Source organism: Poeciliopsis prolifica, unplaced genomic scaffold (genome assembly GCF_027474105.1).
Source record: "Poeciliopsis prolifica strain line A6 unplaced genomic scaffold, Auburn_PproV2 SCAFFOLD011, whole genome shotgun sequence".
NCBI lineage: Eukaryota > Metazoa > Chordata > Actinopteri > Cyprinodontiformes > Poeciliidae > Poeciliopsis > Poeciliopsis prolifica.
Window position 1 is genome coordinate 1968491 of NW_026562386.1, and position 15645 is coordinate 1984135.

General features: G+C 38.5%; 1 protein-coding gene across 1 annotated transcript in view; it reads right to left on the reverse strand.

The window, feature by feature from the left end:
• Positions 1-15259, reverse strand: part of zfhx3b (zinc finger homeobox 3b) — a 222404-nt gene extending 207145 nt beyond the window's left edge. Inside the window, exon 1 of the mRNA XM_055036977.1 lies at positions 14855-15259. The gene's annotated coding sequence lies outside the window, so the exon portion shown is untranslated. The remainder of the gene's footprint in view (positions 1-14854) is intronic.
• Positions 15260-15645: the final 386 nt, after the last annotated feature.

Sequence of the window (15645 nt, forward strand, 5' to 3'; positions counted from 1 at the left end):
TATGTGGTTTGCTGAATGTACGAGCTTACATGCAAAACTTTTAGAAAGGAGTAATGAGGCCACCACTCAAGCAACTGTGTCTTGGTGATGCTACAGGCATCACCTGCTTTTAAGAAAATCATGTTTTCAGGCAAGTTCTGCTCATATTCTTGAAATCAGTCCTAGATTTGCCTCACATTTTTTGGATCTCAAAAAATTTTATTCATGATTTAATGGGGAATGAATTTAAGATTTACAAGTTATTTTTATTCAACTTAGAAGAACAAAGACATGAGTCTCTTAAAAGATAAAACAAGTATTAATTTAGGAAAAATATTTAACTGTTAAGTTGTTTTAACAGTTAAAACATATTTTCAATGTTCAGTAGTAAATTATTTCGATGTTATAAATAATATAACTTTCCCTTACCTCCTTGTGCAGGATAATGAGACAATGCCAATCAATCTGTAACCCCGCTCCTTAACAAGGTAAAGGCATCCATTCCCTTGACTTCAGGTCAGTAAGTAAGCTTGCTATTTTGGATGGCTGCTGTCGATTGTGTATGTACTTTAATAAGCAGTCTGCAGGTCGGGCAGATTTATAGGCCCATAGTGGGGTGGAGGGATCAGACTCCCCTGGCCCCCAGTTTCCTTCTGTGCCATTACGCCAGAGTGAGATATAGTAGGATATTGATCCCAATGCCACTTCATTTCGCTATAACTATTACACAATACTCTCCCAGGCTGCACGTGTCCTCTGATTTATGCTGCTTTGCTATTTACATTACCAGTAAGTGTTTTTCTATACCAAGTGAGGAGGGTCGTTCGGCCACAAGAATGGACATGAGAACATTCACATTCTATGCCATGCCTGTCTTCCTTTTGCTCTCTGTGATGCATTTTCACTGTAGTGAGGGTCTCTTAACACAGCGCTGCCTCCTGAGTGAGTAATGGATGATGAAGAAATAAATATTTGAAGAATGTTTCCCAAGCCAAGCCCTCATTACTGCACCACAATTGACCTTGAGGCAATGTTATTTTCTGCATTATGTCTTATTTAAAATACCTGCCTCATCACCTCCACTCAATAGAATGCTGTTATAGTTGAAAATGTATTCTAAATAATTTTATATTATTCATTTCCTCTTAGTGGTTGGTAGTATATATGGACAAATAAAAATAAAAAAACATTAATACACATGTGTCGAGATAAAAAATAATAATCTGCGATATCATGCAGTTGTATCACATTTACAGTGCATTTCCCATTACACGGAGTGAAGCCCTTAAAGCTAAATCAACAAAAAATTCCAGTGGAAACACATTCTAGCACTTGCCTTGCCCTGATACAAATTTAATTAAGTGCTTCAATTCTGCAGATTATATCAAATGAAAGAAACTGTTGTCATAATTAGAACAATTAGGATAAGCAGCCCGTGGCCCCTGCACGCCATCACCAGCTGCACACTCCAGATCTGGGTCTTTGCCAAAGTACCTTCCCTTGCAGTGCCAAGCTGGTGCTGTGTTTGTTTACACACAGAGCACAGCTGTGTCAGTAGGCATGAATGGGAACGAAGGCTGAGAGAAAGACCCTGTGTGGAGCTGACATTCCCACATGGAGCCCTCACAGGTGGCACTGTGCCTCAGATACTGCTGCTGCAGCATCATGCCTCTGGGAGAAAAAAAAAAAAAAAAAACAAACAAACAAAAGGATTAATGACCCTTAATTGCTTTGGAGCTGTTTAAAATCAGATGAGTGCCACATAAGCTGGAGTATGTAAATCAAATCCGTCCCCCTCCTCGTTCCTCCTCCCGGTCGGGCCCCCTCGGCTCTCTCCCTCTGGCACAATCAAGCCTTTTTCTCACAAGAGGGCAGGGCAGCTGAGCGGGCTCACTGCCAAGTGAGGGGAGCTGGCAAGCGTGGTAATGTAGAGACACTTGTTGCCACAATGCTCGCCTGTTACACCGACGCATGGCAGAAATTAGGTGGCTGAGGAGTGTGTGTGTCGGGGGAACAGATGGGCACACTATAGCCTCCACATGCTTCCATGACAAACAGCAGAAAGGACACATGCTCCGCTCTCAGCCCTCAAAGCTGGCAGAGACCTTATGCATGTCCCATTCATTAAGAGGCCCATTCATATGCAACATTAAGTGTGATTGTACACAAATGCCCCATCAGTAAGGAAAGGGGGTGGTTGTTTGCATAGTTTGAATGTGTGCTTATGTATCTTTGAATGAGGCTGTTTGCATGGTGAGTGATCAAAAGGCCTCGTGGATTAAATAGTCCAGTAAAATGAATATTTTAACATCTTTCCAATATACATGCATTTTATTCTATATTGCAATCGTTTGGGCTAACACAGATGCACATCTTTTAGTCTACTGAATAATTGTAAGATAATGAGAAATAGGCTGAATGGGGAAAATATTTTGGAAATATTTTTGCTAATTGTTAAAAAAGAAAATTTAATGATGAGTTTGTGCCTTGTTACGAAGCCAGACGTTAGAAGTCTGTGACCAAGTGAGGAGTGAATGATGTTCTCCCCTGCTTCTCTTGTGTCCCACTGCTTCCACCATGGCCATTACCATCAAGCCTTAATGCATTTCCAGTACCTGCATACTCCTCTGCTGCATGGAGTTTCGGGTGATTTAAAGACAACAACAAACCTGTCCCATTTTCCAAGTGACATTATTGATATACTGTCACTTCAAATCGCAGGTAACAGCTAATGGTTATTTTATGATGCATGTGTCAGATCTGATTTGTATTTTTTTCTCTCTCCTCAGACAAACTGGACTAGTTGATTTAATTTGAACTTAATGATTGACCCAAGATCACTGTCACAGCTTTATTACAGTAAGTCCTTAATTCTGGAGAGATGTTAGCAAGTATTGACCTTCCACAAACATGGTCTGCAAGGAATAACAGCAAAGTATAAATTTAATTACATTATCAGTCTTTATCTGTATTATCAAAGCGGCAAAAGGTACCTTACAGAAAAAAACCCATTTATACTCAAAATGTTCAAATTTTGCTAATTTTACAAACATTTTGTTTTACGTCATGAACCAGTTTTTTTTTGTTGTTGTTTTTTTAACCAGGCAGTGATAATACATTCATTGAAGTTATGGTTGCAAATGTTTTAGGTGCGTATTTATCAACTTTGCATAGAAACAAACTGTTTTTTCTTTTTCTTATTCTCTGTAGAATCGCTGATGCTCATTCAGATTGGACAAACAGGGTTTAAGAACATATTTAAAATATGCTTGGTACATATTTTAAATAGACTTTAAATCTAGACTTTTTAACAATAGTAATGCGTTCATCTAAGTCATGCCATTGCAGATATGACTGTGTGTTTGGGATGCTTTTCTGTTGGAAAATAAACTTGTGCCCATTGAGCTGGATCCATCTTCCCATGCACTCTGACCAGTTTACCTGACTCACCCAACACCATGAGAATGGCACCGCCAGTGTGATGAGGTGTTCTTTAATGTTCCCTAAAAAACCTCTGAGGTCCTGATTTTACATGCATAACATTATTTCAAATGATATTGCTCCAACTTAAGTGCAATATTTGGTTACCCTATCCAACTCTAGTTACTTCACTGAGAGAAAAAACTAAAATTGATAATTTCAAAAACAGCTCACGACAAAGGAGAACTTTTTACATACAAAATAGAAGGACATTAAAATATGCAATATATCTTATAAGGCAAGCCTAAATGGTATTATGTCAGTATTTTTATTCCAGTATCCCCTTAAAACAGTCCCTTCCTTCCCTTTGCTTTTTTATCGTTTGTAACCCTGCATGCCCTCTTGTCCTGGATTACCCCCCACACTAGTATGAACAAAGACTCCATCAGGGTGTGTTTATGTGTTGGCCCTTGCATTGTGTGAAGAGGAAACATGTCTCCCACTTACGACCAGATCTTAGAGAACCCCAATTTGTTAGGCATTAATCAGAGCACCTGCTCAGAGAGCAACCTGTCAGAGGCTTACTTTGTGTACCCAGCGGTTTCCTGGTTGCCGGCCTCTTTGTTTCCCCACTTCAGTCATCAGTGTCATTTGAAATCAATTTAGCAATTGTGCCCGAGACTGATTTGAGTATGCAAATGCTTACATGGGGAGAAAAAGAGTAAGCATTAAGAAGACCAGAGTAGGGCAAAAAAAGGCCAAGCTGAGAGGACCTGCTGTGCATTACGCTGACATTAAAAAGCAATAAGCCATCAAGTGTTGTTCTGCAAACAACAGAACACACACACACACACACACACACACACACACACAAAAATATTGAACTCAACAGATTAACAAGCGACTAACCTGTGCAAAAACAGTGTTTAAAGAGGAAAAAGAAAAAAAAAACACTACACCGAGACAAGGAAGACTAGGTCAGAGAGAGGTCAGGAATGAAAGAGGGAAGGCAGGGTGGGGGCACAAGAAAGAGGAAACAAATGAATAAATTCATGGGCCAAACATGAAGAGAAAGATGGAAGGGAGCAGAAAAGGGGCTCGGAGTCATCAGCGGAAGATTTTTATTGCCCGGACAGTGGAGGCGCACACAAAAGCACAGGGAAGATTCAATTAAGTATCATATGCAGTGACCTTATTGCCATGGTTACAGGACAGTGAAAAATATTAATCAGGCCTGCGCTTACGACAAGGAGAAATGGGATGGTGGAAGGAGACGAACGACAGCAGTGAGGCAGACAGAGGGAGAGGGGGTTATGGCACAGCCTCTGCGTGTTTGATTTGATGCGTTTTAATGAGTGAAGTTGCAAAAGTTCATAACTGTCCCTTGCAAGCTTTGAACATCTGCATGCTGACACTGAAGATGCCACTTTTGACAACAGATTCTCTCTCTTTTGTTATAAATACATTTCAAAACGCTGCTGCTTCCATCAGCTCTCGCCCTGCTCACATTTACACAAAGACGAGTCAAACATGTGAAATGAACTCAATTCCGAACTCATTTCATACCAGGGGGGTTAACTCACTTTTCAGCTCACAAAGATTTATTTTAGCTCCCTCCCTGTTTTTCAAGTTGAATTTCATGTGCCACAATTTCTGTTGACGCTTCCTTGGCAAGGAAATAAAACAATTCCTGCACATCGACAATCCATCACACGCGCATGAATCCATTAATAACCCAACTTGCAAATGTTTGCCACATGAAAATGAAATGTTTTCATCCATCACTGTGCTTTTTTTCTGTGTAAGGGTACACTTACACATGATTCTAAATAAATCCTCTAAAAAAACAAAAAAAAGCAACAACACTGGCATACTGTTACAGACGCATGCAAAAATTACGCCGATCATTTTCAATCATATTCCATTATGATGTTCCTCTCAGTCACATTTCCCTGCACGCTGCAGAAGGGGAAAGTTGAAGATTGTTCTGTTTGATGAAGCTGTAGTGTGTTTGCTCGCTGTCTGCAGGGACTGTCTTGAAAACAATCTATCTGAAACTCCCCCCACTGAGCAAAATGTTAAATAAACAAAGACGGGGATAAACAAAATCCTTCCATTTCAATGTCACTGAGAAGAAAGCCAACATTTTCACGCTGCCGCTGTGAACAGAAGGTGGCAGCCATAACGAGATCTGCGTTTAAACTTTGGATGTAAAGAATTTGGGATTTTTTTCCCTAAAATGTTAATAAAATGTTAATTGAAAGGCGGTACCTATCAAGCGACTAAGAATGTGGTAGCGTCTAGCATGATGTAGTAAATGTATGCTATTTATAGCCTATGAAATGACCCCTGTAAAAGATATACCAAAAAAATACAAACATGCTACAAATACTGACCTCACTAACAATTTTTATGATGCTTATTTTTGGGGGGCTTTTTTGTTATTTTACAAGTTTACATTTTTAAGTCAAACTCTCTGGTTACTTTAATAATCCATTCCTTCCTGCTGCTCGGTAGTATAAATATCTAACAAAGGGCCAATTCCCGTTAGAGATATCAAAAAGGGAAAGACAACAGAACATGGCTTTCAAGTGAGTCACACGTGTGTTGAAAATGACTACAATATACAGCCGCTGGACTAAACTGACTCACATAGGGAAAATACGTTTAAAACAACTAAAAATCAGACAACCAAGACTAAAAAAAGATCTCATATGTCATGCAGTGATCAGGAAAGTGAAAAAATGGGTAAAAAAAATTTAAAAATGGGAATTTCCAAAGCTCACTGTAAGAGATTTCCTGCATTAAGTGGAAAGTTTGCAGGACAACAATATGTTTCAGTACTTTTTACACAGTGGAATGGGGAATTGTGGGAGACGTTGCTATTTCTTTTATGTTTTACATTTTTTGTTAATTACTTTTTTTTTTCTTTTCCCACATTTAAAAATGCAACATAACATGAATACCATTTTGGTGCTGCACAGACATTAATTGCAGACCTGCTATAAAACAACAACATGGGAATTTATTATGTGGAAAATCCTCCAGCTTTACTCTTTTGAGGAGAAAACTGGTACTGTGTAAGTCGACTTTAGCCCCGACATTTTCTTTTGTTTTGTTTTAATGACTCCACCGAAGAAATCTTATACAACATCAGTATTCACATTTCTGTAAAAATAAATAAATAAAAAATAATAATAATAATAATAATAATAATAATTTGAATATTGCTTCCCCCCCAATACCATTATGCAGTAAGGAGGCTCAAATCAGTGCTATAGTTAGATCACAGAATTATTGCTTTAATAAACTGGTCAATCTTCCACTACAGCAACCCTGAGATACCCTTCACAGCAAACTGTAGCTGTTTAAAAATGAACAGAATATATAATTTCTTAACCTAAAACACAATTTAATGTGATTTTATTTTTGTATTTTGATGCTTTTTCATTTCAGTTCAAATTTATGCACTCCAAAATAATAATTTAGATTTAACACAGAAATAAAATGGTAGGATTGCTAAGCAGAAAACATACCATTCCTGAAAAACTTGTGGAAGGGTCGACTGTTTTTTTGTTGTTATTTGTTTGTCTGTTTAATGGGTACTTTCCTGTCAGAGGAAATTAAGCCAGCTTCCAGAGCTGCATCCTTCAAGTCTCAATTAAAAGTGTGTCTCAGACGGAGGATGGGATTACGTATTTTAGGCCAGTTTCCAGGTTTACGAACAATATTTCATTTCAGTTGTCAATAACATTTTTAATAAATAAAACCAAAAACACAGGGATTCATTCTGACCCTCTGCGAACTGCATGATCATCCCAATTTATTACATCTTCAGTAAACATGAATTTGAGGAGTGATAATACAGAAGTAAGGATACATAACCTTTAAATTGGGGTTCAAATCAAAATATACAAACATTAGGCTACACTTCAGCTTTTCTATTTACTTGAAAATGTTTTATAAACAAATGTGTAATTCCTAAGCTTGCAACAGAAAATTCTCATGTCTGAAACTTAGTAGAAAAAAAAGAAAAATTGAAAATCACGACATTTTCATTAAGTTATGGAGAGTGCATGTTTACAAGAAATGTCTGCATCTTTTTTATTGTTTGTTCTATTAGAATAAATATATATATATATATATTTTTTTTTACTTCGACATTGCTTCTTTCCCTGATCTAGACCAGAGCCCTAGAGTTTTCTTTCCCATCTTGGTTGCAGAGCCTGCAAAGATCCTTCAGATGAGACACAGGAGAGGGCCCAAGCAGAGAGGCTGTTAAAGCACCTGATGTGGCCATGGCCACTTCCAGAAACAATTTAATTCCACAGCTTCGGCCATCTCCAGCTGATCTACTCCTCCAAGGTCATTAAATGTGCCACGGAAGGTCACATGATTAATGAGTGACAGACCCTCTGGTGCAATAACGTGTATGAATGTGCCCCATTAATTAGACAGAGGGGCCGGAGAGAATGAATGGCCAGGGACAGCTTGGCCCCCTTCACAACCCTGTATTTCCCAGACCCCATTTTTCATTTTCATCTGAACAAACAGACACATGCAACCGCTTAAAATATTCCCCAAATACCTTGTATTCCCCAAACTTCAGATACGGAAAAATCTATTAAGTGAATAACTTTGTCACTGTTTTTTTTTTTTTTTTTTAACGACAGAGTTCGGAGCACAACATGAAATTTAAAGTCATCTTCTTCGAAAGTGTCAGGAATTTTTGCAGTGTAAAATGTTGACATGGTGCTCAGACGTGCTTCTTCATCTGCCCTCGGTTTGATCTGGGCATCAAGCATCTGACTATTGTGTCGTTACAGCCTTTTTCCTGGACTATGATAAGTGCCTGGCATTACTGAGGGCAATCTCTAGGAGGAAATGAAACATTCTGCCGCCACAGGCTTGGCTTTATTAGAAGACAACAGAACCAGGCTCTCAGGATATACAGATCAGGAGCTTTAATTGATGCTGACTGACTGTCGATGCACTACTATAGCTGGGAGAAACAAGAGTGTTTAACACTGCTCCATTGTAAACAGTATTCATTTCTCAGTCTAATCAACTTAATGCAATTCCAATAAGTCCATTTCTTAGAGTGGCCCTGTTGATTTGAAACCCCATAGCCTTCTGTTTTATTTTCACCAGGGCCAACAAATGTAATGGCTGCTAAGTATATTGAGCAATAATATACAAATGCTCTACATCCAGTGCATGCATTTCAATTTTACCTTGAGGTCATAGCGTTATGGATAAACCCCAGTGGGGTCATTAATCATAAATACATTTATTATACGTAATAACAACCAGTGGAATAGACTACACAGACGCTTTAAGAAGAGGACTTATATGTGGTCAAGAAACACTGACTTTATAAACAAACCAGTCTCACCATTGTTGCCCTCCTTACTAAAGCTGCAGTCATATAGCTGCATTAAGTCACATTTACATTTGTCACTGCCCGAGAAAGATGATAATAAACAGTGACAAGATGAAATTAAATCAGTCTGAGCAAAAACAGAAAAACAACATCATATGGAGGAAAAATATGCTGAAATATGAGTGTCTGTGAAGATATTTTGTTGTCAGAAGATTTCTAGGTCATAATAAATTCAGCTACGTTCATGTTGGTAAAATAATTAGCAACTGGGCTCATGATAAAGATCATGTTTAAAAGGCACCAGTGATACTTTGATGCTAACCAAATGACAAAAATATAATAAAAATAAAACTACTTGCATCTCATCAAGCACTTAGAAAACCCCTTGACCCTGTCGAATAAAGATTCTCCCTCGAGATTTGACACACATCTCTCAGCACAGATCAGATGCCAGCAATGAATGTTGTTTGCCCTCTGATATATTTTTAATATTCTGCTCATATAAAATATGTTCTTTTTCAATAATAGATCTATCCATCTACTGGCATCATAACATGATGCGCTTTGGAGTGGGATTTCATGCTCCAATCAGTGCATCTTCCTTACATTTTTTGGAATAAGAAGGGGGATCCGTCGGATTCCTAAACGTGATGCACTATGACAAGGGTTTTGGCACTTCCTTAAAAACTGCAAACTGTAGGTTCGTAATATTTTAAGAGCTTCCTTACATTTTTGCTGGACAGAAATCAGAGTTTAAAATGTTTTGCCTTCATATTTCATTCAAATAAAAATGTCCTTTTGTTTTCAAAACACTAGTGGGTTAAAGAACTGTGGTTGAGTGGTTCATGGATGAATATCATATGTGAATGGCAACATTTTGTAAAAGAAAATAGTCTGTTGTTTACAATGTATTCTAAAGCGGTTTTTCTTTGTTCATTTGGTGCACGACAAACTTTTCAGTGAACAACAAATGGAATATTTCGCATTTCCATCTTTTGACCAGCAGCATCTCCTGTGGTGGCACAGCTTAAAATGCAAGAGATTCCCACGTTCCACAGTTGTGAAGATCCCGGGGGATTGATGGAAACAGAAGAAGACATGGAAAAATGGAGTGAGGAACAAGGAAGAAAGACATGCCGGGAGAAGCGAAATCTTCCATGAGCAGAAGCAGAGTATTTAGAGGGCGTTTCACGTTAATGGTGGACAGGCCAATTGAAATGGCTCTAGTGTTGCATGATTTGAAGGTCAGGAGACAGCAGATTATATTCCAGTGGTAGCAGAGGAGGATTGCAGGAGTAAAATGGTGGCTGCCCACCACCCCGCCCTCTCCTCCACTCCTGAGTTATTGCACAGTAGTCAAGATGGAATCAACAAAGCTCCAAACTCCTTTACCGTTACTCTTACCACCAGCACAAGATGAAAAACGAACTGTGCCTGTAGATTATCAGGAGCAATTCCTTTCAAAACTTCTGTTGGTGAAACGTTAAAAAACACCACCTGCCTCATTTAACACATTTTTAAATACATTACCTATCTACCTATCTTATTATCTTGTCAAAATGGATAATAAAAAATGCAGCAGAAAGTGTCAAGAGTAAAGTGAGAAAATCTGTCACACTTGAAGAAAACAACTTTTGTTACTACTGCTTCAACTACTAGTGCGAATGATAATGATGACCATCATCATGATCAGGAATACACTTAGCCAGTTTTACAAATATACTATCTTGATTTTCATGGAAAATAAAGGTGCAAAAATGCAAGACAATGTAAGATAGGAATCGAGAATATTTTTACTCAGTCTAAAACGTCACAAAGTCCTTATCAGACTTTTCACACTGTATTTCCGACATTCTGTCCTCAGGCCAAATCCAACATGGCGTTTAGGGACATTTTAGTTAGACTCGAAAATCTGCCTCACAATCACTTGCTTGAAGTTTGCATTTAATCACTGCACCGCCTTCCCTGAATATATTTCATAAAGAGAGCAGATGCCAATAATTGAGAAAAAAACTTACTTACTGAACGAGAGTACTTGTAATATTGCAAATTGTGTTAAAAAAAAAAACTTATGAAAATGTTTGTTTTTTAGCTGTGTTGCACACTTTGTCTCACAAAGTACAGGTAAAATCATAAGCATTTTTAAAGAAATTATTTTTTGATTAAAATATGAAGGAAGAAAGAAAAACAAATATTAATTCTGCCTTTCCAAGTAGGACTGATATAACAGCCAAATATTAGCATGATGTTCTTTTAATATTGAGGCTCAGAGAAGTGAGAGGACATGAAAGAGTGCATTGAACTGTACAAACAAAAAGCCAAACATTAAAACATTGTAGCCTTTCAAACAAGTATGGCTTGAAGTCACATACGACCGGGTGGTGTTTTAATTTGTGGGATTCTTTATGCAGATAACTAATATGAAATTTTACAATTAAAAAATAATGTCATAGCTTCACCTCAAACATAACGCCGGACACCTAGTATGTCAGAATAAATTACAGCAGGCTTTACGTCCAGGCTACACATCTTTATTTTTTTATGCATTTCAAAATCAGCACCGAAAATTGACTTTCATAAGATTGTGGTTCATCTTTTTGTTTTGATGACTTCTTAAAAAAAACAGCTGATTTTGCAGAAAGCTTATTAGAAACATACATAAATTATTTTATTAAAACAAACTATTTTAAAGTGAATAAAACTTAAAATCCTTAAAGTTAATAGGTAAACAATTGTGTGGGAAAGGGACTGAAACTAACTCTTTCCCACAGACCCACATCGTCCACTGCTAATGGAAATCAAATAAATGCAAACTGATATTATATTATTTAGCTGTTGACACATGTTAAAGTAACTCTATAAAACACCATCCTGTCATAAAATTGAAAACTACATTTTATAAAAATTGTGCACTGCTTTGTTTGATAACAGAAAAAAATAATAATTGTTTTGGGGGTCGGAATATAATTAAAAAGCTTCTATAGGGGAAAAAGTCTTAGTAGGGGACATGTCCACAGCAAGTGGTGGTGCTTCATAGTGTACTGTGCTTGTAAAACTTCAAAGAAGATAACAGGCAACCAGGGTAGGCCAGTCAATCCAATGCATGTCTGAATGGATGACCATGCTAAGCTCTTAAAGCAGGCATTAATCCAGGATTTCAGAAGTAAAGCTAAGTTTGGCACCTTATCATGACAAGGCCCAGACCTTAGGCTGAGCTCAATCACTATGCAGAAGCACAGGCAGCCTGAATCACAAAGGCATCATCCACTGCATCTGGACTGTAATGATTGGTTGGTTAATAATGTACATCATACTCTGTCTTTGTGGAACTTTTTAGTGTTTTAAGTTCCTCTGAGTTCATGTACATTTCCAGTGAAGATTAATTTAAATTTCAATTAGCTATTTATTTTCTGCCAGCTCCTCACTCCCTCAGATGTACTTTGCTCAACAAGACAACCAGATGTTTCATTTTTAATGTGTGCTGGATTCTGTTAACACGAGGCACGCTCAGAGTTTTGTCTCTGACTGAGCCCGAGTGACCTCCTTGGCCGATTTCGATGCCAGCACAAACATAATTTCTCCAGATATATAAAAGGCCAGGGCAGAACTGACACACAACCAAGCGATCTCTGCTCTGCTCAACTCCATAACCACACAGGCCACCTCGGATCAGCAACGAAGACGAAAATATCAAGAGCTGATGGCTCCTGACCATGCATGTGCAAAACTGCCATGTTTAAGCAAATCAAACAAAACACCCATCCACCAAAAACAACAGCAGTGAGCGCAATGCCACGTGACTCCATGTGCATGTACACACTTGAAGAAAAACATGCACATGCCAATCTTAAGATGCAGCCATAGGGCTTGGACTAAGGCTTAGAGGTAGAGCACAAGCTTAGAGAAGTGTGTGCGCTTGCTGGAAGAGTGGGGTTATTAGGGGCATTGGACTGACTTATAAATGCTCCCGCACAAAAGACCTGATTTATCATCCAACATCAGAAAAGAATACCAGAGAGGCTGTGCAGAAAAGAAAGGAAATGAAATGACAGTGGTATTAAAAATAAAGGAAGGGGGGGTCAAACTAGCACTGCTGTGGGCAGCTGCTTTGCTCATAATTTCCACAAACAAACAAGCACAGTATGTGAAAGAATACTCACTGCATATCAGTTTTAATTAATGTATCTGCATTTATTCTGCTGGATGCATGGCTAACACACATGTCAAAAATAGTTTTAAAGAAACGCCTGCCACTTCCTGTGTGTAATTTATAAGGGAGTTTAGAATTTGGGTCACCACTGTGTGACAGATTTTATTTTTATTTACAGCATTATAGTGCTGCAAAAAAGAGAAACGCTGACATCTATTAAACATGACTGATTTTTAATACAATCTGCTGTAATTGAAGTGAAAGTAAGTGAAGTGAAGTGGTGGGTAAGTCTAGTCTTTTGAATAGGGATTTGTAGGAAATATATACGTAGTTTAATTTCAATATTTCAAACAAGAAATTTAAGATCTACATTTATTTTAATCTGAATGAAAAATAAGTAAAATCTAATAAATCTTGCAATGTGACATTTGAAATGTTAGTTCTTAAAATATAAAAGTACAAAAAATTGAAAATAAATTAAACTTAAATTTATTCTGCAGGGTGTTGGTGATTAGAGATTTGACTAAACCATATTGTAAAGAAACATCGTCTTTGTTGCCACATACTGCTGAGATGAAATAAACATAGATGAAATAAACATTGTTAGCACCCAGCACACAACATACCCAAGAAGATATGAGTGAGGTCAGATTTTTAAGAGGACATATATAATTCCACATACATCACATCTCTACTTCAGAAATTTACAACAGAAAAAATCCAACACCTATTAAGACTGGAGGAGTGGCTGTGCATGGTATGTATGCGCGTGTGTGTGTGTGTGTGCGTGCGGGTGCGTGTGTGTGTGTATGTGTCAGTGAATGTAAGCGAGAGAGCCAGTGAGTTAGGGAGCAAGAGACTCCAAATAATTTCAGCCCTGGAATAAATCACTGTCGCCACAGAAAAAGGCCGACAGTTGTGATGGATGGCTGAAATTTTTGTGTTGATGTCTTTAGTATTGCTGACAATTTGGTAGTCCGGGTTTTTTCACTTTTCCTGTGGCTGTGTGTGTGGTTGAACACATCTGTACGTTGACATTTTTTTTTTTCCTTCCTGCTTAAAAATATGCTTTTTGGAAAAAAAAAAGTCAATGCATTGCTATCAATACAATGTTAATTAGAATTGTATCTCCATGACAAAATGTTTAATATGTCAGGAGTGTGATGATAAAACATTTAAAATTAACTGTTAAAGAAAAAAACTTTCTGAATTATATTGTGAACAAAATTTTCCGTACAGTAGCTGTGGACACCATCTTGTGTGTGCGCCACGGTCACGTGGTCTTTCTGTATATGTGCACGCAGGCTGTGATTGGCTCACGCGTCACCGCATGACATACTGACTGTTCGCTGTGTTTCGAGCTTTACTCCGTCTGTCTGTCACTGGCATCTTTTCTTTACGTCATACACACAAACTGGAGATGAAAAGTCCTCTTTTTCCGCCCCATCATGACCCATTTGTTTCTGTGGAGTATTGTCTCATTCACCCCTCGACTTTACAATTTCTGCACTTCCACATGTATATGCACACCTACCTTAGCTGTTAGCATAAATTCAGAACATTTCAAAAAAGAAAGCACAGTACACAGAATGCAGGTGCACACTCTGTACAGTAAAACTAAATCTAGACACATGCAGAGTTATGCAAACAAAAAATATACTCTTACATATACACATACTAAATAAAAGGTTAGGCCACTCTATACTCGTCCCCCCACCTCCTCTCTATCTGTTCTCACCTGGCAGGATCAAATAACCACACTTCCCACAAACTTACAATCAATACTTTCTCCAGCAAATCAGAACAGTCACAGGCTCAGTCCCAGCTCCACACTAACTCCACTGAAAGTAGGAAAGACTTAAAGGAAGCGTCCACAGAGCAGAAATAACTAAATAAAATCAATTAAAATAAAAAATACTGACCTTTCTGTTTTTTCCCTTTTATCTCTGATGTCCAATCCCCTCTTTATCTTCTGCTGGTTCTTGTCCTCTCTCTCTCTCTCTCTCTATCCCTCTCTCTCTACCCCTCTAGTCTGAGTAAGTCATGCGGGAGCTTCTTCCTGCTCCTGCTCAGTCCTACGCCACTGTATTAGTCTGATTTCACACTCTGCAGCCTTGCCTCCCGTCCTGAAGGGGACGGTGAATGTGCTGCTTATTTAGAAGCCGGCACACACTACCTGGGCTTGTAGGCAACTGTTTAAAGCACGAGGCAACATCCAGGGTGCATAATACCCACCACCTCCTCCACCACACACACACTCAGATGCATCTTCTCTCTCCCTCTTGCTCAAACACACACACACACACTCACATACTTGCTGGCTGCCTGACAAGATAGGCAACACACACTGGAGCAAGGTGAAACACACATACACACACATACACACGCACACACATGCAGGCAGTCTGTCAAAGGTCTCTCTACCTTGGCTGGGATAGCAGGCAGTGTGAGAGCACACACACAGGCACACTGAGATGGGCTGGCCGCTCCGTTCTGTCTCCTTCTCTCTAAGTGTTTAGAAGACAATTTCAACAAGGGATTGCTCCCAATCTACTAGGGTGATCCACATGGATGAGTTATAATATGCTTGCCACTCTCTCCCTCTCTCTTACCCCCCCTTCACCTCTTCTTTCCCGGTTCCCTCTCTCTCATCATTCTCTCCCTCTCTGACTCTTTCACTCTCGTGCTCGTTGTTTTAGCCTATTATCGAGCC